The sequence below is a fragment of the Xenopus tropicalis genome, chromosome 8 (genome assembly GCF_000004195.4).
Source record: "Xenopus tropicalis strain Nigerian chromosome 8, UCB_Xtro_10.0, whole genome shotgun sequence".
NCBI classification, from domain to species: domain Eukaryota; kingdom Metazoa; phylum Chordata; class Amphibia; order Anura; family Pipidae; genus Xenopus; species Xenopus tropicalis.
In genome coordinates this window covers 63,422,825-63,449,085 of record NC_030684.2, presented here as the reverse complement: position 1 = coordinate 63,449,085, position 26,261 = coordinate 63,422,825, and the positions used below count along the sequence as shown (strand labels likewise).

General features: G+C 36.6%; 1 protein-coding gene across 1 annotated transcript in view; it reads left to right on the top strand.

Moving 5' to 3' along the window:
* LOC100488567 (connector enhancer of kinase suppressor of ras 2) overlaps positions 1 to 26,261 on the top strand; it is a 276,323-nt gene that overhangs the window by 78,049 nt on the left and 172,013 nt on the right. The window lies entirely within an intron of this gene.

Here is a 26,261-nt window from a genome sequence, read left to right as displayed (position 1 = left end):
CTTAGTACTTTTAGGGTTCCTAAATAGCTTTAGAAGATAAGGAGCACATATTAGTCATGTTTATGAAGGGTATTTACCATTTCCTTCTCTGCATCTACCATTTTCTTGTCTGCGCAATAAAAAGTTTCTTTATTACAAAAGTCAACCATTTTATTCACCGATCAACTTCAAACTGAATCCACTGAACCCTGTTACAAGTCCTCAGTTTGGTACTGTCCCTATTCCACCAAAAAAATTATACTTGGGAGGTATGTAACATTGGTAACCCTAGAGCTCCTAGAACATTCTGTTTATTGAAGTTACTATGCTGGTAGGTTTAAGATCTCTAAGGTGTTTGTGATGTACCATTATAGAAATGGAATACTTCTAAAGGAACAGGACATACCAGAACTTTTAGTCTTAAGTCAAATTTCTTCAGCTGTGGAAAGAAATAAGCTTAATAGACTCTTAATATATTGCTATAGTTGCAGTACATCTATTCTTCTATGTATTACTAACAAAGTGCAATTGTTTTGTATTTATTGAACACCACCTTCCCTTATTCATTTTGCATGACTAAATCCTAAAATTGCAAGAGGGCAGCACCACACCAGTTGTTTAGTTGCATACTATCAGCTTTAGACTGTTGGGGACATTGTAAAGGTCTGCTGCAGACGCTAAATGGTCTTTCCCTTCAAAGGTTGAAGTACAACTTTTTATACATATTCTCTCTCATTATTGGGGCAATCTTCATTATTTATTGTCACACCAAGATGCTTTTGACCCATATGGCTTCAGTTTGTTACACATCTGTTTCTTCTTTCCTTCTTTCTCTCAGTTGGTCTCAATGGTCATCATTTGTACAAGCTAAAAATGTTTAGTAAAATTTGACATCTCAAAAAAAAATCTCATACATCAGTAATCTCTGACATTTCCTAATGCTTCTGGCTTGCACTAAGACAGTTTGAAAGCAAAGCAGGAGATAACCCTTTGGCCTTCCTTGTCTGGTTCCTTCTATGGCCCTTGTTCCCGAGGCGGTGTGCCTTGTAGCAGTCAGTAGAACCAAACCCTCCAAGAGCCTGCTTTAACTGCCTGTTATCTCACAGTCAGCCATTTATCTGCCTCTTCTCTAGCAGCATTCTCTAGCAGCAGCCTGCAGTTTGCCAATACACCTACCTGCTTTTCCACACCCAATCAATGACCTGTCTTGCTGGCGATCATTCTTCTCTTGAGTGTTCCTGGTCTTGCCTCTCCTGTTATAATCTGTGCTGTGTTACTCTGTGACCTTTAAAAATTCCATTTTTTCTGGTTGCTAGTAGATTTGAAACATAAAACATAGATGCCAAAAATGTCAAATGTTCACATGAACAATGGTATTTTGTTCTATGTTTGGCTTGTGTTCAAAGCGTGAATACAGCCTTTGAAAATGTTCCAAATATTTGCGCTGATTAGTGATGATCGAATCTGTCCCGCTTTGTCGGAAAATTCGTGAAAGTTTTTGAAGCACGTAACTTTTACACGACCGCGCCCATTTTTGATGCGACTGCGCCTTTTTTGACGTGTCCACATAATTTGTGGTATCATTTTGTGGACATTTCGCAAAACATTAACAATTGCTAGGCACAAAACTTGGGTACAGAATTGAGCCCATTAAAATGCCACACTCACAATGTGTTTGCCCTTACTTGCATTTATCTATTCTAATATTATGCTCAAATTTGCCAGGTGCACCATTGAGGTGCCAGGCACAAAGCTTAACACACCCTGGTCCTGAGTTAACCTGACAGTAACTGCATGTTGCACTTATAGATGCATGATATTGTGCCACTTGAATCACACCCCATAGAAGTGCATTTATTTTCCAATATCCAACTAATGTACTATCCCTTCCCTAATAGACACACGTTGTGCCAATAGATGCACAATTTGTTAACCTAATCTTGTGTGGTGCAAGATAAAAAATAACATACCCTGTACTGTTTAGTTTTGGCCTGGCAGACAATGAACCTCAAATTATTAAGTACTTTGTTTTGCTATTTGGGGAGAAAAAGAAAAGGAATTCATACCTTAAATGCCTTCCAATTATGTATCTGTATGTTGGCACAGTTATCAAGATCCATTTGTTATTTTATATTTAGGCTCTGATTACATTTTGGGCTTGATTCTATTTGTTGCACTTCTGTTGAAATGGAATGTATCAATTGGTAAAAGAAATATTATATGACATATTAAAGCTTCAAGATGATTGTTTATTAAAGATCACAAATATATGTCAAAACACAGAAGAGGATCAGTGCAGCAGTGTCGTTTTGTACTTGTCATGAAAATAATATCAGAAGCCAGAATGATCTTTTGCCAGAACTTGAATACTGTCTAGCAACTCCAATCTATTTACGAAGGCAGGATGCCAAATTACTATGGATGGTTTTGGAGTGCTATAGTAATTAACAGACAGCATTTGTTAAAATACATCATTGAAATATGAGCATAAAGATATATTCAAGGGATGCAGAGGCAAATTATACATTCTTCATCCTCAAATTTCCATCTGTTGACACAGAAAGTCCCAACACATTTCCAATCAGACTTTCATTTTGAGTGGAGGCAATAAATGGCACCAATTACAGCGTGAGAACTGAGTTCCAGAATATTTTTTAAATCCAGTGGCAGGTCCATATAACAATCTGATCATCTGATCTCCAAGTGATACGGGGTATAATTAAAGAGATTCTGATCTGATTTATTTTACAGATTGGCTTCTCAGTGCTTTGCAGTCCTTACAATGTCAGTGCATTTCTGCATAGTCAGTGTCACCTTGAAACCTAAGAAAATCCACAGTAGCAGGAGTGTAGGAAAGACATTTCCCTTGATATAAATAGCTTCCTTTTGTAGGCTGAAACCAAAATAGTGGACTTCTCCAAAAGTGTCTGTCACAGTAGTCTACCTATAGCTTAGTATGTATCTTTGAAGCTGTAACATTTAAATTGTCACTATGGTTCTATTAAGTCAATGGACCCCCAGGCCTGGATTTGTGGAGAGGCGGCACAAATTTTGGGGTGGCATGCATGCTGCCCCGTCGCACTGAATTTTGCTCCAATGGGGGCCTCTCCCCACTGCTCCGTATGTGAGTGTAGAATTCCGCAGGAAGGGGGGGTGCTGTTCGCGCATGCATGCTTGCTCAAACATGGGTGGGGGTGATGATGAATGGGCATGGTCTTGGGGGGCTCGGGTTAGAAATCTGGTGCTGTGGACCCCTATTTCTTATGTTTACTAACAGATGGAAAAAGATCTTGTAATTTTTTGAATAGCTTTTAAATTAAGGTGTTAATAGCTCATCAGTAAGGTTGGGGTGGCATTTAGTTTGAACTGAGAAAGCCTTTGGCCCCAGGAAAAGTATGTCTATTTTTTTTTTTTTTTTTGCAAAACAGGTATGGGATCTGTTATCAGGAAATCTGTTATCCAGAAACCTCTGATATATGGGAAGGCCATCTTCCGTAGACTCCATTTTAAACAAAAGATTCACAATTTTTTTTAAATGGTTTCCCTTTTTCTCTGTAATAATAAAACAGTACCTTGTACTTGATCCCAACTGAGATGTAATTAATCCTTATTGGAGGCAAAACAATCCTATTGGGTTTAATTTTTAAAAAGTTTTTTTTGTAGACTTAAGGTATAGAGTTCCAAATTACAAAAAGAACCTTAACTGGAAAACCCCAGGTCCCAAACATCCTGGATAACAGGTCCTTATAAATAATGAGGTAACGGAATCTTAGCCCACTTGCTTCCTGGACTCTTTCACTTCAAAAAGTGACACTGGAAATGCCTATACATTCTTTTTTTTTTGCTTGAAATGGACCCCCATATGAAGCAATGAAAGTGATCATTTCTGATGACCTGATATCATATTAGACTGATATTTCCTGTGTCAGCTCTTATTAAAATGGAACTGGGGTCAATGCTGTTGATTCTGTAATAAAGATTTTCCACTGATTTTCTTAACCCTGCCCATACCAGCTTATCATTGCATGGCAGATGCTCAGTATGAATGAATCTGATGCAGTGTGTCAGAGGGTACACCCTCAGCTTTATGCAATGCCAAGGCAAAGCACTGAGGCATGAGAGTGGAGCATTTAAACTTTTATTATATAAGGTGTATTGCTCTAGCACAGGGATCCCCAACCTTTTATACTGGTGAGCCAGATTTAAGTGGAAAAAATATTGGGGAGCAACACAAGTAATGGAAATGGTTTCTAGAGGTGCCAGTAAAAGCTGTTGTTGGCTACTTAATAACCCCTATGTTGACTGGCAGCTACAGGAGGCTCTTTTTGGCATTATACTTGGTTTTTATGCAACTAAAACTTGCCTCCTTGCCAGAAATTCAAAACTAACTACCTACTTTGAGGCCACAGGGAGCAACATCCAAGGGGTTGGGGAGCAACATGTTGCTCACGAACCACTGGTTGGGGATCACTGCTCTAGCACATTCATTTTAATTAGTGTTCAACTAAACTCTCTTATCTGGGCTACAAGTTTCCTTTAGCTGAGTTTTGAGACTTTATTATGGCACATGATCTTATCTACCCTATTTCTGTAAAGAAAATGTGTGTTGGCAAAATAAGTAAGCCACATATAAATGTTACTTTTCAGTAATGCATGGAAATAGTTGCAGTACCTAAGTCAGTGTTTTCCAAACTGTGGGATGGACAGCCCAAGGGCAGTCCAGAACATTTACTTGAAGGGTCAGCCTCAAGATCAGTTAGCATGAGATTTTGAAAGAAAGCCTTTTTTGATTTCAGAGACAATCCTAGAAGTTAAACTTGAAGATTTGTTAGGCTGAGATATGGGCTGGACACTTATTGCTGTGCTTGATATATTTATGATGATGACTAAGCATCTGTTAAAGAAATAATTTCGCATATCTGTACTATACACATATCTGTATTATGATCTAAGGGGGTTGTCATGAACAAATGGTGACCTCAAGAGTGAAGACTAAATGTGACCATACATGAAAAGGTACAAAATTCTCTGACCTTACATTACAATACATCAGATACCCCTGCAATGCCTACCACGTGCTGATTTTTAAAAACTTGGATTACTGTCAGTGCAAATGATATTACAAGCTCCCTAGTTTGTAAGGCAGTGGGCAGGACTAATTTCCCTACAACAGTTTGTAGGTTGCCTACAACCTATGTGTATATAGTTCATTAGTGCAACAAAGGTAGACAGTTCAGTATTTGTGTGCCAAATGTGTGCAGGATGAAGATAGAAAACACTTATATGGAGTCTATTCTAATATTGGTTATTTTAGACTAAAATGCAGCTTTTTAGTTCCTATTCTCAATAGTACGTTTGAATAAAATGCTTTCATGACCATCTACAAATGTATTTTGCTTCCTGCATACTTTACAGCACTCCGTAAGAAGAAATTTCAGTTGTGGCCATTTTCTCCTCTTTGGTTCCAGTGAATTATAGATTCTGACACACTGTGTGAGTTCCTGACAGTGACAAACTAAATAATAAAGAGGTGAAATAAAACTGACCTGCCAATGATGACAGGAAGAGCTAAGCATATTGTCACACATGGAGATTTGTTGCTGCACATATTACAGACAATTAACAACAAAGCAATTGGAACCTATCCAAACAAAGTTCATGGGAAGTATATATTAACAGTGACTATCTGCCCAAATCACAGCTATCTGTTTTTTGGGAGCTAGTTAGTAATACATGTTTCGTACATTTTTCAGCAGTTTCACACATTTTTGACAATATAGAGTGGCTTAGCACCTATTGCTATATATATATATATATATATATATATATATATACAACCAGCAGTGGAATGCCTTCTATTGGTAGCGTCCAAAACAAAAATTTACCCCTGGTCCCCTAGTAATGCAATAGGTGTGTGCATCTATTTTGCCTATGCCATTATATTATATGATATCCTTATAACCCGTACAAATGAAACTATTTTAAAGCTACGGAGACGTGAACTGATGCAAATTGATTTGGGTAGCTAATAACTGATCATGTAAAAATGAACATTTCATTGAGAAAGGTTTTTAGTAAGAAACACAGCAATCTGTGGCAGGAAACATCATCTTCTATTTTCTTGTTATCCTTATAGTCTGTGCACGAACGACAATGAAAACTGCTCCCTCTTTGTGGGGTCACAGTATGAAACAAGCTGATGTGTTATGTTGGAGAAGAGAAGAGTGGTTTAAAATATAGTGAAGTAAAATGCTGGGAAACAACAGATTATTGCAATATAGTTTTAGTTGACTAGCTGTCAATTGTAGCAAGCCTGACCTTATTCCTAGCTTTTTTTGAAGCGGGCAACATTTTTTTGTCATATGCCAAATTTTTCTGCGTGAATTTTGTCGCCTGTTTTGCGAAACAATTTGCCAACCGCGAAGCGTGGAAATTCCACTAATTCATGCCTGCCAAATTATTTTGACCATCACTACTTATTCCATTATGTAAAGTCAAGTTTTGCTGTCAGTGCAGGTTATATACTTTAGCAATATTTCCTCACTGCTCTTGGTTTTTCACAAATGTATTCATTAATTATGTATTAATTAAGAAATGAGGTAAGAAAGAAAGTAAGAATTAAGTAAGAGAGGTATAAGAAAACATTTTGTTTCATATGTGAGCACTTTTTGTCAGATCGTACAATCAGCCACAAACCGTTAGGGCTGAAACGGCAGATAAGGAGGTAGAAACAATAGAATTTCTACCTCCTTCTGCCGATTCAGCGCTGAAGGCAGATTTTGGTCAGGTGCCTTCTATGGCGCCCGATCAAAATCTTTTTGGCCCGATCGGCGAGTCGACCGATATCAGCAGCCTCCTGCGATATCGGTCGACTCGCCGACTTGCCATACACGCAGCGAATATCGTACGAAACGAGGTTTTGTACGTTATTATCGGTGCGTGTATGGCCAGCTTTATTGTCACACTTTCTTGCCCCAGCATTGCCATTGTACTACTTTAATACATTTTTGATGGTATTGTTAAAATGCAAGTTACCTAGCAAATATGTCATCAGTAAAGAATCTGGGGGCTCATTTACTATAAAAGTGTGCAACCCTAGAAAAAAAATGCAACTCAACTATGGGCACAAAAAAAGACTGAAAATGCTATATCATCTAGCATTAATAGAATCTAGCACTACTGCATATTTTAAGATGACGACTTCTACAGTATAACCAGCCCTCATGATGCCCATAATGAAAGAACCTAATGATAAAACCTTCTATAGATTCCCATGTGTGTATGTGTATGGGTCCATTGGTGAGTGGAAATTAAATTGCCTGCCTAGCAGAAATCCGGAATGTCATGGATATGTGAAAATCTCCTGAATCCTAGGTATCTCCTAAGCTTGCTGTGGGAGTGGAAAAGATCCAGAGCTGTTTTTTCCCCAAAGACATTAAAATGTTGTATAATAAGGTTACCAGATTTCTAAAGTGAAATCCAGGGATAGGAAGGGGCCTGCGACATACACAGCGCACCACACAATGTTTTTCTGCCATGCCCACCTTTGTTTCCTTACTTGCTCAACATCCACAACAGCCATATATTTTTATATTAATATATTTCTCTAGAAAAGCTCCAAAATAATTTTGTAGATATTCTTTCCTTCAGCAACAGAAAAGCTGGCCTGGAAAGTTTGGAGGATGTGGGAGGAGGGAAGGGGGTCAGGTAACTCACTGTGCCCAGGCCAACTTTAGAGACTATTATTACCTTTGCAACAGTGATATATTGCAGTCACGTTCCTCTAATATAATTATAGCGAACTTTAAATATAACATTTGAAAAAGAAAGCATTTAAGAGGACTTTTTTTAATACATCAATGCACTATTGAAAGCTATAGAAGACTATTTAAAGGATTAGGCATCTTACTCTCACTGATTTGGTTAAATAATATGACACTTCCACATAGATGGACATATAAGAGGGTGGAGCTTATATTTAAAAATATTCATGGTCAGAAACTGGGACTAAAGATTTTTAAAGGTAGTTGATGCCCACAGAAAAACACACTTTAGCCATTCCAGGGACTTTTATACCCTAATGAAATTTAGAATTTTAGAAAAGATTTTTCATCTTTAGCTCTTTAGGTCTGTTTTACATAAAGTATTACACAAGTACTCTTTAATACCTGCTATGAAAAAAGAGAAAAAGAAAAAAAAAGGTTTGCAGGTAAAATGGCCCCCTGGGATTTCAAGAAGCATAGAGTAAAATCAAATACAGAGTAATTACAGCTTTGCTTTCTGGGTCTAGTTAATGGAAAATAATGTATTTTTAATACCTCAGTAGCTGAGCATCTGATATGAATAGTTTTTTCCAGTTGAGCACATCAAAAGAAACTGCAGATTTGCATTAATATAATGGGGCTCCAATGTTCTGGTGTCATGGAGTGTTCGCTTTAAAATGTTCCTGCCGGTCAGGGGATAAAGTCACCTTTTATTTAATAATTTCACATATCAGACTCTCTTACAGACAAACTTGGTTTCCAATATGGAGTTAAATGGTTTAAAGAGTAATCTACAACCAAGCAATGTCTGCCCAAGTTATCCTAAAATACCCCAACCTCGAATATGCAAGGGATTATCATTATGTAATAATAAATTATTCTATAAATTATCTATCCATATGTAGCATTCATATGGTTTTAATATATGCATACATATCATACATAATAATTATGCAACAATAAGTTATAGTCAAAGTAAGGGATGATAAGAATATCTGCTGCATCTATGGTTTCACCTATAAGCAATAATAACCAGGCACGTCTAATGAGTAGTATTTCAGCTGTTTCTGGGCTGAAATTAACTCTTTGAAATTCCCTGCACTCCTCCTTATAGAGTGTAAACTATTCCCATTTGTTCTACTTTGAAAAATGTAAAGTTGCTGTTCTGAACTGTATGAGGATATAAGGCAAGTCTAGTTGGCAGTCATTCAGCTGTTCCTAGAATACAGATATGAGCACATTCTGAATCTCAGAGGCAATGTACTCAAATGTATACAAACAGGGAGTTTACCTTTTATTAAACTACAGTATTGCAAAATGTAGTTTACCAACAGTTTAAGAGCCCCAGGTCAGACATACCATTTCAATAACAATGAAGTCCTAAGACATGCATGAAGCTTTGTGCTTCTGTTCGGCCCAGGTTTTTACCTTATAAAATATAAAAAAGCCCCAGGTTGTTATAAAGAAATACTATTTAGCAGCCAGCCATTTGCCGACTGAGGAACTCCTAACCATGGTATTCAGATGCTGACATGTATAACACTGTTCTGATTTCATATACAAGATGCAAGGGAGTCAGAAACAGAAAAGAGAGTTAAAGGTCATATCTGCACATAAGGGAGTGTAGATTCCACATGATTCAGAGGAAGCTTACACAGCCCTTTTTTCCCTCACCAGGTTCAGCATGTGAATTTAGCAATCCGTAACTTACTGGAAAACATGACCCAGTCTCCCTGTCCTCTGTGCCAAGTTGTGCCTACATCACCTATATTCTATTGTTGCCAACCCTAAGGCAGGCGGTTACTGCTAGTACTCTTTCTCAAAGGTGACTTGGATATTGAGTCCTTCCCACACTCTTTCTGTTGAAAGTTTGGCAATACTCACAATACTATTGGAATAGGATTAGCGGTTTTGCTACAGGAAATATTGCTGCAAACAGGGACAGGCTTAGGGCACTATAAGAAAACTTAACACCTTTGCATACACTGAAGCATTTTGTTAGACTATCCCAAGCACATTATTTACATAGACAATGGGTACTCACAGCCCAAAGTACTGTATACAAAAATTGGCTGTGGGGATAGGTACAATGGCAAGTTATCAGGAACTATAGAGCTGTCAATTTTTTGTCTGCTTAGGGGAAAACTACACAGTTACTGCAGTTTTAGGATTAGGAACCAGCTGACACTGCATTGCTCTTCCTCCTGTCATTTATTAATATTATATAAAGGAAGAAGTAGTTCCAGCAGTTTCAGTAGTGCTACTACCAACAGGACAGACAAAGTAGCCTCTAAAAACAATAGTCTTGGTGTACTGGGTCAAACAACCGCAATCATATGTGGTATAAAATATAAAATGTTAAAAAAGATCAAGCACCCATGATACAATGCAATTAAAATATATTGTATAAAAAATAGTTTTTACAACAATTATATTTTTGGTGCACCCAAACACATTTACCAAACCATGGGCACATATGCTTTGCACATATCACAAAAGTTAGCTTCTTAAAGGGGAAATCACATACACCAGAAATGTTGAGAATTGTATGGGCTATGTAAAAAAGTTTTCTACTTTATATTTTAATTGCATTGTACCATGTTTGCAGGGCGTTTTTGAATATGTTATACATAAATGTGCAACACCCTATACAACATCTGCTTTGTCGTTTTATGGTCTCTGCTTTTCTCTTAATTCCCTGCTGTTTTCCAGCACATTCTACTATTTTGCTTCTCAAATCTTTTCATCACTTCCCACATATACTGTTTCTTATTCTTCATTCCTGTTTACCTTTCGTTTGTGTTCTTTCCTTTACTTTGATTTCCTTTCCCCTTTCTTAACAACCCTCAATTACCTCTCTACATTCCTTCATAGCTCGCTCTCCCCTTTGTATCTTTTCCTATTTAGCTTTCTTTTCCGCTCTCAATTTCCTTGTTTTTCTTCTTTCCTTTTCTACTGCTTTATGTATCCTCCATTTCCCATTCGCTTTTATTAATTTTGGAAACTTCCAATAGACATTAATTTAAAGAAATGGTTTTTAATATGAAAAATATCTCTACAAATCTATATCCAATTTTATTGTACCATTATATCACCACTTCTGTAAATTACCCCCATTATGAAGAGGTACCTCTCAAAGGATAAGGACCTAGTAGAGAAACTGATTTGGGTACATTTACTAACATGGGGCAGCTGGTAAGTAACCTATACCAACCAAAAAATGATTCTTTGCCCTGGGTTACAGCAGTGAGGCCCATTTATCAACATTCTTATTTTCTTGGTTTTTGAGATTTTTGAAACCACAACTAAACAAATTTTCTCTAAAACCAGGAAGGTCTAGTCATTTATTAAAAATCCAAATTGGAAAAGCATGGACCAAAAAAAGACACATAAAAAACACAAAAACTATGGATTGTTCCACAAAAAAACAAAACTCTAAAACTATGAAGCAAATAAAGATCTCCCGGCTGTGAAAAGGACACCTGCCATGGAATTCTACATGATTTTGACAGCTTTTGGATTGCGGATTTTTGTTTCAGATTTTTTTTTGCCACCTTATTTATATACCTTGTGTAGATTATTTAAAATATATTTCTTTAAACGTAATAAGCAGCCCCAGAACTGCAGCTCTCACATCCCCTTCCTGGCAGGGGATGCTGAGAAACTACATTTCTAAGTGTTACCTTTCTATTACCTGTTTAAACATTAAAAGCCAGCGGGCTGTCTTAAAAATAGCAGCTTGTTAAAAAAAACAGTATACTAGATATGATAAAGATTTCATTTTACACTTGTTACCTCAAGAGACCTCATCTCAGTGCTTATAACCCAACAAAATAACAGATCTCTGTGATATAGCCAGAAATCTAATGGCCCAGTACAGATGTTCTTCAAGAACAGCTGGAAATAACCCTTATAGTACCTTCTTGTTAAATGGAATGTGCTTCTGTTTGCCTCTCTAGGCTTCAAAGCATTAAATGGCTTTGCCCTTTGGAAGTGCCGAGTAACCTTTATTGTATTAACAATTCTAGGATTTTCCACAGGGGCATGTGTTGAAATGAATGGGGCACTATTGCTTAATACCTTTTTGAAATGGAATTCTGCAATAAAAATAAATATTTTCTTTGACATTTACCTTAGTAAAAAAATAAATATTTACACCATGTTCTGGAGTCTAAACATCCTAGAATGATCTTTCCTACTGTGCGATACACAACAACCTTGCTAGCTTTACACTGTAATTTCACTACTGCTGGCTACTTTCCTCGGTTGTTCAGAATAGCTGTCAGCAATGTAGAATGGCAGCCCATCCCTAACCTGTGGGCAGACAACTAGCACTTGGTGGAGCTGACAGGAACTGTAGTATAGGGTAAGGCTGTAATTGCCTACCCATATCCTACTGTGCTTCTGGGGAATCGTGGGCAGGACATGCCCACCACTTATTTGTAACAAGATTGTATTGGCCCACAGAGATACCAAGATAAATCCTGGTGGGCCCCACTCTCCCATGATAGTTTCACTGCCTGCCTGCCTGCCTGCTGACTGAAAAGGTCCTGAAAAGATCTGAACATAAAATATTAACATTTTTGCCTTAACAATGATTCTTCTCTAGCATTCTAAATCTTAGCTGTTGAGCTACAAAACAGTAAGGTAAACAATTCAAAAGAACAAAAAATAGTAAAGAGGATCTATTTTTTTCTTGTGGTGGTGCATTCAATAGAAGTGGTTCTCTTGACTACCTTGCTGTACTGAAATGAGGCTATTATTTGGGCCTTTTCTTAATAGCCATAGTAAGGGGCAACCCACGTAGCGCCATGCAATAAGGATGGAATATTGCAGTGGGGTGGTTGTCCTGTATTCCAAACATCTTACCCTCCTACCACTTAATTCCCACTAATGTTATATTTCTGAGGAGGAACAATTATAATTTAACTATTGGCTTGAAAGTGACTTTGAAAGTTATTATTTAGAAATAATTAAAATTGTTTTTGTGTTAAAGGACACTCCTGTTACAGCACAGAAGGGCTAAGCAAGCTCAGTTACAGTCCCTGCAATTTCCCCACAGTCAGTTTCACATAAAACCACTGCGCCTATTGATGCAGGGGGAACCCTGGAGCTACCCCCACCTCATGACGAAGCGGTAAGTTGAGGGTTCCTTTTGTGCCCAGTGTCAATAGGGGTCAAAAGATTCGGGCACAGACATCATCCACATGATGAATATTGAAAATAATGCTAGATAAACCTTGCGTCAACAGACATGCCAGTTTGTGACTGCAATGATGTAGGAATTCGGGGGAAAAAACTGTGCATTGTGAAGGAAAAACATGGTGATTTTGCTTGAAATTCCACTTGCAGTTGTGGACATAACATAGTAGCATAGTAAGTTAGGTTGAAAAAAGACACATGTCCGTCAAGTTCAACCATAATGCCTATATATAACCTGCCTAACTGCTAGCTGATCCAGAGGAAGGCAAAAAACCCCATCTGAAGCCTCTCTAATTTGCTGCAGAGGGGAAAAAATTCCTTCCTGACTCCAAGATGGCAATCCGACCAGTCCTTGAATCAACTAGTACTAAGAGCTATCTCCCATAACCCTGTATTCCCTCACTTGCTAAAAAGCCATCCAACCTTTCTTGAAGCTATCTAATATATCAGCCAGTATGACTGGTTTACGTGAGCTGTAAAAATTTTTTCTATAAACCGGAAATTCTTTTTTTTTCAAATATCTTTTTATTTGTTTTTCAAAAGATAGAGGGATACAGAAAGGAAAGGGGTAGGGGTGAAAAGGTAAGTATTAACATAGCATAACATATATTGTCACTGATATATTATACTGTTACATTTTATCTGATACCTGTTGTTAACTAGATATGCATATATTTATTTCGAAGAAAAGAAAATCAGAATACGATAAACATTTCAGAGACATGGTTAATTAGTTGTCGATCAATATTTACTATTGTATATTATAGTTTCATGTTTAGAGGTGCAATTTGGAGATATCTCACTGAGTATTGGATTTTTTTTGGTTTAGATATTCAGACCATGCTCTCCAATTTTTGAAATGATTGAATGCGTTGCCTAGTTTATAGGCAATTGCTTCTTCCATTATTTTAGTGTCATTCAGTAATTGTATCCATTCTTGTATTGTAGGTATTTCTGTAGTTTTCCATTTTCTGGGAATTATTGCCTTGGCTGTTGTTATCATTAAACCTGTAAATTCTGGTACTGGTACTCTATTAAGCTACCTTAACTAGACTATCTAATAGTGTTACCTGTTTTGTATGGTAAAAGAAGTAATGTTTTGTTGACAAGCAGTTTACCCTCACAACTTGTATTGGAATTTCCAAAACCCAAGATTTTCTATTACATTTTGGCTTGACATCTTTGGGACATCTTGATATGAAAAATAGCTGCTTCTAAAAAAGTTTAAAAAGTTCTGCTGTTTTAAAATATCTTTAAGTTCATGCAGAATAAAGCTCCAGAATTTCCATTCTGTCTCTATCCTGACAATCTGATTGGCCCCTGCATCAGTCCCTACAGATTTTAATACAACTTTCACACTTCTGTGTTCACCATGTTTATTGTGACTAATGTGAATACCTACAGAGAAAATACCTTCCCACCACTTCTCCATTCTTTTCTTAGTAGCTGATTGAGTACCTGAGTACCTGAGTACCTTTGTACCTCTCTTGTCAGCTACTGTATAACATTCTAGCTAACTTGCTGGCCATGTGTATTTCGACACATGTCTACTCCTAAGGTTCCTTTTTTTCAAAACAATTCCAGTTTGTCAAGTCTTTCTTCTTACCCTTTGTTTTATATTTTGTCAAATAAATCTGCTAGTCCTTTAACTGTGTGGCTCTATGCATTATCATGTTGCAACGAATAGTTTTTGCAATATTTTTATAACATTTATAATCATTTACAATAAGGTAAACTGTTAATTTAAATGAGCTTGCTTCTACTTCAAAACTAAATAGCTAATATAAATGTTATAATACCGTTAAGCTAAAGCAAGCTGTTAATATACGTATATATATACTACTGTATAGTGCTAATGCATGCTGGCCCTACTCTGCCTGTCTTAATCGCAGAATATATTACAACTATGTATACAATTAAAAGTATGTTTTTGATCTATTTATTGAGTTAATGGCCTGCATGGTTTAAATGTCTTCACTTCAACTCGAAAGTCCACGTATTCTTCTAAAGAGGAACTGTTGCTAAGGAACAGAAAGAGGAGTCTCTGAAGCCTTTTAGCAAAAGCTCAGATAAAAGAGACATCGGAGCCCAAAGAAACTCCCTACACCTCCCTTTAAACAGAAATCTAACGATTGAAGCATGTGTGTTTCTCAGAATGTCAGGGAATGGATGGTAATTGGCATGTTCTGTGTTGCTAGGATGTCTTACTTTATCTTTAATTCAAGAATGCATAGATGTGTGAGAGGATAAGGGCATATGTCCTAAGAGTTGTCTGTACCTTGTAAAAATGTATAATATATATATAAATATATATATATATATACATACAAAATCTGCTGAGATTTAAGAAAATCTTTTGCCCCTCCATAAAATCTCACCGCAGCTGTTTCTGACTGATCAGTAAGACATCGCTCTGCAAAGGGATTAAGGTGGAGAAATCCCAGTATCCGTATGATAGGTAGGCAGCATTAAATATATGCTAATGTATCTGCATGACTTACATGGTTTTGCTACTGTTCAGTCAACCAGTTCAGGTTTTAACCCTTTGTTTACACATGTTTGAAGTGCTGATAGAGAGTATACCTAGTAAAATCCAAAGTGACAGTAACTAGAAATAAAAATTGCTGTTTTTATGTGATGCCATAAAGTGTTATTACAGTAATGTGAAGGAACCACTTTTTAGCAGCCTGGGGTAAACCTTCACAACTCCTATTACAACTTCAGATTGCAGGTCACCATTTCTAGTATAGGGAAAAATATCAGTCCTAATCAAAGGGATAACAAGAGGTTACAGGGCTTGAAACCCCTATTATGACTACTTTATTAAAACTTCTCATTATTCAGTGCTTTATGTTTCAGGGCACCCCCTAATGCTCTCTGTGTTGTTGAAGGAAAAACTACAGTATACCTTTACAACAGTGGTATATACTGTAAAGACAGAATTTTGTCCATTCATTGGCTGATGTGACCTAACATGTATGTGTGCCTTTGCTTTGTTTGTGTGCACTTAGTATTTAAAGTGCCAATTTTCTATTTAGGATTACCAATTGCACATACTAGTAAAATTGTATATTTTTATGAAAATGGTTTATTTAGATGAAGCAGGATTTTACATATGGGATGTTTTATGCAATAAAACCTACATTTTTGGGGGGTATAGTTGTCCTTTAAACCAGTAACAATAACACCATTCACATTGCTTACATGTAAGGCAAAAACATATGTGTTGATTCCAGTGGCCTTCTAAGGATAAAATATATATTATATTATGTCGGATTCAATGGAATCAAATGTATTGTAGAATTATAGCCTTTATCGAACAAGGGAGAATTAATGTGCCCTGGTACCACATTAATTACTATGATTTTTATATTCATATTCACATTGCATATCAATTACAAAAACTGATTTGATTAAGTGCTATGATCTCCTGAAAGGCCTTCTCAAGTGAGATGCATGGTGGGTATTGATGTGGTAGTCACCCCTGTTGAAAGCTATGACTAGGAACTAAACATTGTAGTATGGTAATGTAGTATTTAGACATATTTGGTGCCCGACACAGAAATTAAGCTAGAAATTAGTCTAGTGCTGGGGTAATTTTGTTGTAATTATGGCTGATATAAATATTCCATACATGACCTTGCTATTTTGTAACTTGGATGTTTGTACATGATAATACTGTAGATAGTGAAGTATATGTTAAATAGCTAAAAATATCATTTGAGAGCTACGCTTTGCCAGTGTTATGGAAGTTTCTTCTGCAGCATTTCATGAAAGATGGTGAAAATGAGAAGAAACTGTGAAATTGAATCCTTTGAGATTTCATCCTCAGAATTGGCTGAAATATATCTGTGGGTATCTAATGAAAGGGTAGCTAATGAAAATGGGTCCAATTACGCCCAGATTACCAAGGGACGATAGCAATTGTAAGAGCTATAAGTGTTATGACAGGTTCAGATGAGAATCATTTCCCATCTCTTGTATCACCAATCTTGATAATATCCTGAAGCCATTGAACTAGTCATACAGGAACTAAGATAATATGAAGGTAATAATGACTTTAACGCTAAATGCAAAGTGGGTCGGGCCCAGTAATATGGGATAAAAACAATCAACGGTTTCCAACAGCTTCAATAAGAGCCAGAAAGACAGAAGCCACTCTTCCAAGGTTAAGTAACATAGACTTGCTTAATTCACATGAGTCTCCAGAAGGAGGATATAAGAACTTAATTTGAAATAAATATACTGCCCCCTACCTAACATTTCCTCAACAGCTACTCCCAGATGTGAGGTGTGGGCTGGTGTAATAACTTGTGTACAACTGTAAAAAATAAAAAGGAATATTGTCCCAACCACCTTATGCAATATGACTATTTTACTGTCCCCAGTGCTCCAGGCAATGGGGGAATATGGCAACAGCTTGACTATTCACCACAACATAGCAAATTTTGCAGTAAAAGAAAATGATCTGCATCCTTATATAGTTCTTCTGTATAATCCTTTCTGAATACTTAGTTATGATGAACGCAAGAAAATAGTATTAAAGAGCAGAACCCTGTCTTATTTTTCTCCTTCGTGTTCCACTGTAATTTTGTGAAATGAAACCTTGTTGCAGAGTCAGAAAAAGTTAAAGAACACCTAAAAGACTTAAGCTCTTTGCTTAGGATACGCAGCTTTATCTTCTCCAGCAAATAATTGCTTTCCTTGAATGTGTTATGGACCCATAGTGTAATTGAATTAGTGCCAGCTATACTGATAATTTAACCTATTTCCGAGTTGGTAGTGTCCACTTACATTAAATCTTTGTAAGCAGCTAATCCATTTCATGCTCATTTCCAAGGCAACTTTTTCCCCTTTTCATTTGTAGCTGAATACAGAGCAAAATTCTTGAAAGACTTTTTTTGTTCCTGTAAGGAAAAAAGGAAAGTCTGACACCGTTCTCAGATTTGCACTGGTAGTAAAGTAGCATGGCGTGCATGTTTTACTTCTGTATAAAGTCTTTTAACAGGATTACAAAGTGTACAGCCGATTTTATCAACATTGTTTCAAAAGCACATTTGATAGGAAACCATTTTAAGGGAGTCATTTATTAACCTATGTGTGAGAATGGAACTATTGCAGTTATCAAGAACATTCAGATTTTTGCTTTAATTTTCCAACTAACTTTTGCTGCCTTTGTTAACTGCTCTGCTGCAAGTGCGCTGATCCCCAACCAGAGGCTCGCGAGCAACATGTTGCTTGCCAGCCCCTTGGATGTTGCTCCAGTGGCCTCAAAGCAGGTGCCCATTTTTAAATTTATGGATTAGAGACAAGTTTTGGAAGCACAGAGACACAGGTTTACTCCAAGCAGAGCCTCCTGCAGTCTAGCAGTCCACATGGGGCTACCCAATAGCCAATGACATTTGTTGGTGAGCGACACAAGCATTTTTTCATGCTTGTGTCGCTCACCAACACTTTTTACATCTCAGCCTGGCTCACCAATTATAAAGGTTGGGGATCCATGTGTTAGAGTATCAACCCCTTGCCTGACGGGATATTAGATTTTTCTGCCCTGTGTGTTGTCATGCGAAACATGACATAGATCCAACAGTAACCGGAAAGCTTAAATTCTAAGGTGCAGGAAGTCAGATCTCCAACAGCTAAGGTGTCAAATTGACCAATAAGAGTGGATAAGTTATTTTTCATTCTATTAAAGGGATACTGAAAGAAAAAATCTTTAGTGCCATCCACAGGACTGGAGATGGCACTTTTCAAATGACAGTATTTTTCGGGGCTACAGAAAGCTTCACATTCTCATAGAGAAGAAAGGCAGTGGAGTGTAGCTTAGAAGCCTTTAAAATTTGCATTTTTATCTGATCGGGTTTTGGGGATGACACTCCAAGATTTTCAATATCCTGACAGTATCCCTAAAGGTAGTCACCTGAAGTATGGACTTATGTGGTTTATATGCACTGTGTGAGTGATATGCATCATAAAACTTTGCTCCATCTGTAGATCCAAATGACAAAGATATCACATATGATTTGCCATTTGGTTTCCCATCTGTTTCTAATTTTGCTTAACCACTTTCTTGGCAGTTTGGGTTCTTTAGCACACTGAGCATGGCCATCATTACTGCGAGTAAAGACAAATAATTGGTTTAGTATCTGACCTGAAACAGTGTTTGCTCATGCTTAAAATGAACAAATAATTGTTGGCTAAGTTAAATTCTAATTCTACTAGTTTTTTTTTGAGTTTGTTGGTCTATAGAAAGTTTAGTGCAGCAGACAATAATGCTTGCTAATTAAAGCCATTCATAAAACTACCAAATAAGGTTTATAAACTCAAAAGACAATGTTTTGGACTAGTGGCTTGGGTGACATCACCCAAAATGATCTGTACATTTACATACCATAAACATATTGAAACATACTTCCTGACATTTGCAGCTGCATCTGCATAGAAGCTACACACCATCTATCTTATTTTCCACATTGCCCACATCTTTATATTTCCCATGTATGGACTAACACATGGACAAATATGGCTGCACATTCATGTAAAGACTGAAACAAGCAAACAGGGTAAGATATGAGCTTACCATACAGAGAATGATGATCATCTCGGTAGCTTAAAAACACATCCTTATCTTAAATGGAACAGCGTATCTGATAATCTGCCATCACTTGCAAAAGGATATTTTACATTAATGTAGCTGTGAGTACAACACAAACATACCATAGAAGCTGTGACAGCTCACAAAGCCCAAGCCAAGGTGCTTTTTATACAGGTCATGCAACTCCAAGGTGATTTCCAATATCCTCTTTTACAATGGGTACATTATTTATTATAATACGCAAGTTTCATGTGACAGAAATGACATCACAAGCACAATTATAACTGATGACATCACTAAGCAGCGTTTATAAGGATATAATGAAAACCAAGCTAAGTAAACATGATTTCATGTTTTTGAAATCTTGTGCCAATATCTAATCAGTTGACCATCCACTTTTTGACTTCTCACAGGAATCCATTAAAATCTGGGTGTTCTATTTGTGCCCTTCTTCAAGATCTGAGAAATAAAACAAACACATTTCTATAAGTGAAATCATTTCTCTTTGGCTTTTTAACTTTGAAACTCCATAATAATATAATTCTTACAGACAGATGCTGCAGATGTAATTCTGTGTGAGACACCAATTTCTTTATTAGCTGCTGTGATAATAAACTGCTTGGGTTTTATAACCATCTCAGAAAATGATGAGATCAAACACCAAGTGCAAATACGTTCCATTGTACATAATTAATGCAGAGCTGATGCTAGCCAGAGGTAATAGTTATAGAGATTGTTCTCCAGCTATAACTTGATCAAATTAACCTCTTGATTGTCTTATAAAATTGTTGTTATGCCTTGAGGGCAATTAGCCTGAAAAGCATCAAGTGTTAAAGGAAAAGTAACACCAAAAAATAAAATAGCTTTAAAGTAATAAAAATATAATGCACTGTTGCCCTGCACTGGTAAAATTGGTGTGTTTGCTACAGTAACCCTACTATAATTTATATAAAAAGCTGCTGTGTAGCCATGGGGGCAGCCATTCAAGCTGGAAAAAAGGAGAAAAGGCACAGGTTACATAGCAGATAACAGATAAGTTCTGTAGAATACAATAGTGTTTTATCTGTTATCTGCTATGTGCCTGTGCCTTTTCTCCTTTGAATGGCTGCCCCCATGGCTACACAGCAGCTTATTTATATAAATTATAGTAGACTTTTTGAAGTAAACACACAACTTTTACCAGTGCAGGGCAGCAACACATTATATTTTAGTTAGTTTTATACACTTTTATTTTTTGGTGTTACTGTTCCTTTAAGGCATGTTTAAGGGAGATCATTCAACTTCTCTAAATTAGATTGTATCTCTTGTTTCAGTATGCATGTGAAGGTTTATTTCAGGTAGTAGTACTGAATTTAATGTAAGATAAGGAGGATGTCTATTGGATGCACTCTGTTTATTTTTTTTATTATAGTATCAATATTAAAAGTAAAGGTTTTCATAAAGGGCAATTTACAACACAGTACAACACAAGTACAATTAATAAGACTAAGAATTTCCCTCATAAAAAAACCCACAACCATGTAAAAGTAGTTGCATCAACATGCGCTTAGAGTGGAAGTCACTCTAAGAAAAAATAAAAAAATGATGCTGTTTTTACTAAACCTGCCAATGTGTGGTGAATTTTGTCTCTGTTTTTTATGCCACATGATAAATCTGCCCCTAATAATATTCCCTGTATGCTTTCCCTTCTACCATATTTTTCGAACTCTTCTTGTAACGCTTCTCACGAAGAGGAGACACTCGCTCATAGGCACCCTGGGCAGGTGCAGTTTGCTGCTAACAGAAGCTCCGGCCCAGGGTATCAGTTAAGTGATTCCAATAACTGGTGGGGGGTGCCTAACATTTTGGCATCTCCCACTGATTATACCTTTCCTTCTCCTTTAATTCTCCTTTACCGTACCAAAGCCCCCCTGACGGTTATAGTTTTGTGTGATAATCCACTTGCAACAGTTCTTGGTGATGTGGCTTAACAAGAGGGCTACAGCCTGACATCATTGGCGGGGGATGCAATGATAGAACTACCATGGAAATGACAGAAACAACAATAACTCATAGCTTTAGTTTGTATTGCAAGAATAAAATTGAATGGTACTAGAGTAAGTGAAATAAAGATAACTAAATAAAGATAAAGAAACATATATGTTAAGGTGACTTTAGTTAATGTGTTTAGTTTATCTTACAATGCTATTTATTAAATTTGTCCGCAATCATTATCTGCTACTTGTAAAGATGTGGATGTGACATACTGTTTATATAGTACTAGAGATAATTCCATGTGCAAACAGTAGAGATTTCTATAGTAATGGTCTTTGTGGGTAATTTAGACACAATATGAAAGAAAAGGGGTATCACATTTTATATATGGAAACACTGGCAACTAAAGCTGTCTATATATATTTCTCAAAAAAAAGTTAGCATTGTTGTCGGTTTTAGATAATCAATATTTATAGCATAGGTCCATATAACTTGCTAGATGTGTCAGTAAATAGAGTGTATATTGATTTGGAAAGCAGTGAAGCAGAAATCAAATTGTTTAGCCCCATAAAGTTTCCTTACCACTCAAATGACAAGAATACATACATGCAATTTCCATTTTTCCAGTAACCTTCTAGCATTTTCTAGTTAGGCATCAGCAATCTAGGGAATTGCAGCTACAGTACAGACGTAAAGAAGGCTGTTTATCAAATCCCAGTTGCAACTAGATGCAATTGTACTGTCTCATAAATGGTGCGCATATTTCACGAAATTGTCCTAATGTGAACAGTATAAGCCCAGTTTACTTTTACACCTCCTAGTGGTATTCAGAAATATAGTTGTATCTCTGTTATCGTTGCATTTCACAGATATCTAGATCTAGATATCTATATTCTTACTGATATTTTATATATATACAGTATAGAACCACATGCTACTGCCTAGATATGTTAAATGATACCTCAGAAACATATTTAAAATACACCCGGTATTATAAACATAAAATATTCTAGATAAGAGTAGTCATACAGTGCATTTTGTCATTCTGCCTGCTACTAATGGCTAATGAATCTGAACATGAAGACAAGACATAATCTAATAGTGGTCCAGCTAGTGCTTAACCACAACATCCCCCTCCTTCCATTGATTTGACATTTTCTTTCACAAATGCATGGTTTTTAAACGTTTAAACTTGTAAGGGGCAGATTTATCAACATTCAGATTTTCATAATGTTAGAGTTTAACCCATGAAGCCAAATATTAAAAGATCTGAACTGAAAAAGCACAAACACCAAAAAGATGTGGAAAAAATGTGAAAACTGTGACTTTTTCATGTTGTCTCACAAATGAAACCATCAAAAAACCTCTAAAACCATGAAGCCAATAAAGATCTTTCAGTTGTAAAAAGGACACCTGCCATTGCCTTCTACAGGATCTCAACAGCTTTTAGATTGCTTATTTTTTGCAGTTTTATCACATAATACAATGCAAAAAAAATCATGTTTTGTTTCTATGACGAACATTGTATTTTTGTGCAAAAAAGTATGAACTGTGGAAAAAAAATCAAACATAAGCAAATGCTCCCCCCCCAAGAGTTATTATATAGGACTAAAGTATGTTCACATCATCAATCTATTTGGACCTTTGTCTTCTTTTGTATGTCAGTGCTATTGTCACGTATCATATTGCTTGTCCTTTAAATTTTAAATCTACACTGAGCAAGAACCGGATGGTACAACCAAATAAAAGTCCATTATGCACTGAGTTCTAGACTTTGAACTAGTTCTAGGCTTTAATGTGTGTTTTTTTTAGTATTGAGAATTGGATAGCGTATACTTTGATTGATTTTTGTCAGATTGCTAAACATTGCTATGCAATTTGCACTTTTACTGACCAGGTCAGGGTGCTAAATTCAACAACATATATAGGCAATTTACATCTAAATCATACGGAAACCTTGGACTTTTGATATTATATATTGAATTTTCTATCAATTCAGGGCAGCAGTTTTAAAGCACTTTAAAAAAAAAAATCAAAAGAAACAGAACTACACATATTTTATCATAATTTAACTAGGAGTCAGGCAAGAAAATTCATGTTTTCTATTAGTGCAGAAGATATTCAAATCTGAATTACAGTAACTACGATACACGTTCTTTTGAGAGAAGACACGAGGGAACTATGTCTGCTCTGCGTGACCTCAAAACTCAAGGTTACGGCTGATTTTAAGTACTAGTAGATATCAAAGCCCTTGAGTTCTGTACATGTGTTCAATAATGTATCATTCCACAAATACACAGGACTCAAAATACACCTTAAAAATTAATGAATAAGGATTCAGTTATGAAAATTGGCATAAAGGGCATAAAACAAGAGCAAAACACAACATTTTTGCGCCATATATCTGCAGTGCAAAGATGTGCACCTGACTATGAATGGCTTGTTAACGTGGGCAAGGTGTGATTGTCCCGTTGGATGTGCCTTACTTGGGTTTCATTTACAAAGTGCACGCTAAGGCACACATTGAACACATTGAACTTCAGCTCTGCAGCTGGACTGGGTACAAATGCAATGTACAATGCATGCTGATGGGTATGATTTTGTGTTTATTAGTCATTAGCACTTGCCTCAAGTTTTAGTAAATGAGCCCTATAAGAATTGAAGTCCGACATGCTGGTCTTTTAATGATGTTTTCCATGGTTTGTTGAGTCATCTATCCCCTTTATTAATTACTTATTTTCTCTGGCTAGTGAATAACCCAGGGATTCCTAGTTTCACTGCATAAGAATTTCTCTGTCATATTGTACAAATTATGCATACATATCAAGCTGACAGTTGTCTGCCTCATAGTGTTTTAGATTTGGTCCCTAAGCTCAGCTACCAGTGGAAGCTTTGAGGATTTTCTTCCTCCAGTACAGGCGGATTGATCAGTAGCACAGTTGGTCTTGACAGATCCACCACTGCTAATGATTTAACCATCTGTGCTGGCGCAGGGTTATCCTAAAATTTTCAATGCTAGCCGCGAACTTACAAAAAAAAAATGCTGTATCAAGTCATACAAATCAGCATAACATCAACTTCTCACAGCCGGTACTATTTAGCTGTATTATACAGTATATTTCAGGATTCTGATAATAAGTATTTTGTGGATCACAAAAGCTAATAAAGCTCAACATTTTTAAAACAGTATTACAGCACTTATTTATCAACACTTGTTTATCAAAGGGTTTGCATCTGGGTGGATATGGATGTATCTGTTTGGGGGACACAGAGATGTTTTTAAAGGAGACACATCATATAAACATTAAGAATGTACCAGTGAATTATACTCCTCTAAATAAAAAGTTGTGTTTCAGACTGATTTATTGAGAAATTCCAAAAAAACCCCACTAGTCCCGTCCATCTCTTCCACTTCCTGCTGGCTGAATTCTCTGGATGTGCAGGGGAGCCGGCGGCCCTCAGTACACTGCACTGTAGGAACCAATCAGCAGCTAGGCTGACCTGATAGGGAACTGAAGCCTGTCTTTGCTTGTGTGAGTGCTAGGCTGTGATCTCCTTCCTGCTGTGCTTCTTGCGAGGACCATTAGGACATTCCCACCCTTCATTTCAAACACGGACAGAGAACTGATCTATAGGGAGCTCCAATAAAAGGGACATTTTTATAGATAGGATTCATTTTTAGCCCAAAGTGAAACCAGCATCTGTTGAGAGGATATTGGCGTTGTAACAAGGGCCCAGGCATTATTTAGTCCTGGCTGTCAAATGGGGGCTCTGTTTCTGCATCATGAGGGGACCACATTTTATTTGCTTTATTTATTACTGGAAAAACTGTGTACTCATGTTTCCCCTTTAAAGTCAATTTGTCCTAACTACTGGCAAGTTTTCAATAGTGGAACACGGCCTGTGAATGGCAAACAGGTTGTTAAATTCCACTTCCAATTTTCCTATTTAAAATCATGCATAAATCCATAAAAAGAATCAAGTTGGTGCCAGAACACGTTTTGTGCTCTGTTTGAGAACTCTTTAATATTCACTTTTCTGACTAAATTACCATAAATGTGTTTCAAAAATAAATTCAATGCTATAAAAATTAATTGAAATAAATATTTATCACATACAAGTGACCGCAACGTTTAATTTAAAGTAAGCAAAAACGGATTAAAAATTTTCAGCTGAGATTCTAGCTATATCTATAACAGATTAATCAGACCACCAATCCTATCAAAAATTCACAATTTATGTAAATGTTGAATTTGGAACCTTAACATTACTAATTAGCGGAGAGATTGAGATAAGAGTGCTTAGTGGGGTGAAGGAAACAATTCTATGCCAGTACAGGTATGGGACCTGTTATCCAGAATGCTTAGGGCCTGTGGTTTTCCAGAGAAGGGGTCTTTCCATAATTTGGATCTCCATACTTAAAAAATCATGTAAACATCAAATAAACCCTATAGGATTGTATTGCCTCAAATAAGGATTAATTATCAAGCACAAGGTACTGTTTTATAATTAAAGAGAAAAAGGAAATCATTTTTAAAAATTGGAATGATTTGCTTATAATGGAGTCTATGAAAGAGGGCCTTTCCGTAATTCAGAACTTTCTGGATAGCTGATTCCGGATAAGGGATCCCATACTTGTATTGCGCCAACAAATCACACAGCTTATTGCTAATAAACAGGGATCTTACAATAATTTATCAAACAAGTGTTTACAAAGTAACAAAAGAATCAGAGGGCCCTATTTGAAA